This window comes from Rattus rattus, chromosome X (genome assembly GCF_011064425.1).
Source record: "Rattus rattus isolate New Zealand chromosome X, Rrattus_CSIRO_v1, whole genome shotgun sequence".
Taxonomy (NCBI): Eukaryota; Metazoa; Chordata; class Mammalia; order Rodentia; family Muridae; genus Rattus; species Rattus rattus.
The window spans coordinates 77,974,278-77,976,337 of NC_046172.1; the positions used below are offsets into that span (position 1 = coordinate 77,974,278).

Consider the following 2,060-nt stretch of genomic DNA (forward strand, 5'->3'; position numbering starts at 1 on the left):
TCCAGGAGAGCTGAGACCCCTGGTCTTCCTATCGGGTTGCCCTCCTTCTCAGCTTCTTCTAGCCTTTCCCTAATTCAACCACAGGGGTCCACATTGAAAGAAAGGATAAACAAAATGTGGTTCATTTGTACAATGGAATATTACTCAGCTATTAATAACAAGGACATCATGAGTTTTGTAGGCTAATGTATGGTACTAGAAAATATCATACTAAGTGAGGTAACTCAAACTCAAAAGGACATGCACGGTATATACACACTAAGTGGCTATTAGCCAACAAAGTGAAGAATACCCAGAATACAATAAACAAAAAAACTCAAGAAGGTTCACAAGCTGAAGGGCCCAAGTAAGGATGCCTCAATTCCAATTAGGACAGAGCAGAAAGCAATGGGGGCAGGGGGAGGAACCTTGGTGGGAAAGTGAATCGGTAGAGGAAAAGGAGAACATGATCAGGTATGAGGGACAGAAACAGGAGTAAAAGCACTAAGGACCAGCAGAAAGAATGAAAACAGGCAAACTCTAAAGCTAGGAGATAGGGGAGTACTCTAGAATGTACCAGAGACCTGGGAGGACTCTCAAGACTCAAAGGGAGGGACCATAGGTGAAATTCCCTGCAGTAGGAAGAGTGGAAAAGGGAAATTTATTGAATCCACCATGAAAAAAAAAAAAGCAGTTATACCCATAAATGACTGAGTTTGGCTGCCATTGGTCAGCTCAGGATGACATCACAATTTGCTTTCTTTGACCCAACAATGCCCACCAGCCCTCAAAGGGCTGGGCCATGTCTGAAATACACACACACACACACACACACACACACACACACACACACAGAGAGAGAGAGAGAGAGAGAGAGAGAGAGAGAGAGAGAGAGAGAGAGAGAGAGAGAGAAAATTTCACCATAATTAGGGCACTTTCTAGTTTGCTCCTGGGGTGAAGAGGCAGAAATCTCTGCTATCCAAATCAGCACGATCCAGCAATGGAATTCATGTTTTTATAAACATGGGAAAAGAATTCCAAATGAGGCCCAAGGTGAAAGTCCCTTCTTACATCCATTTTATGCTGAACTTCAGTAACTAAAAGAAAGAGCAACAGCCAAACACCTACCATGACATTGCAGAATTCTCCAGAAAGTGTTCAGAAAATTGGAGATCCATCTTTAAGTATGATACCCAAAGACTGTCCCTGGGCTCCAACCTCATAGGTAGCAATGAATAGCCTAGTAAGAGCACCAGTGGAAGGGGAAGCTCTTGGTCCTGCCAAGACTGAACCCCCAGTGGATGTGATTGTTTGGGGGAGGGCGGCAATGAGGGGAGGATGGGGAGGGGAAGCCCATATAGAAAGGAAAGGGGAGGGGTTAGGGGATGTTGGCCCAGAAACCAGGAAGGGGAATAACAATAAAAATGTAAATAAGAATTACTCAAGTAAATAAAGATTTAAAAAAAAAAGGGGCAAAGTATGAAGCCCTTTCCAAGCTCGACGAAGCCTGGTACAATGAAGAAATGATGAATTACACAGCAAGGAGAAGGAAGAGAAGAAGAAGAAGGGATGCAAATGCACCTTGGAAGGCCCATCCTCGTTCCTATTCTCCCTTGACCACTTTGTCCAGATAAATTAAGAGAACTGAAAGTGGACAGTGGCAGAGGTGGCCAAGGTTGCTAGAAAGATGTGTTCCATGTCTGTAGATGTGGACAAAATTCCCTATGAACAGAAGAAGGCAAAGTACCTTGACGAGCAGGAGGCCTACCACCACCAATGCCAGGGCAGGAAGAGAAACTTCTTGGGATAGGGCAAAGACAGTATGAAACAATAAAATATCATTCAGGCTAAGATCAAAAACTCAGGTGACAGCAGATGCTGTCGAGGATGCAGAGAAAGAGGAACACTCCTCCATTGTTGGTGGGGTTGCAGACTGCTACAACCATTCTGGAAATCAGTCTGGAGGTTCCTCAGAAAATTGGACATTGAACTGCCTGAGGATCCAGCTATACCTCTCTTGGGCATATACCCACAAGATGCCCCAACATATAAAAAAGACACGTGCTCCACTATGTTCATCG

The 2,060-nt window shown here is 44.3% G+C and overlaps 1 pseudogene; it reads left to right on the forward strand.

Annotated features, from left to right (window-relative positions):
- Positions 1-1,002: 1,002 nt before the first annotated feature.
- On the forward strand, positions 1,003-1,813 carry LOC116888375 (annotated as a pseudogene).
- Positions 1,814-2,060: the final 247 nt, after the last annotated feature.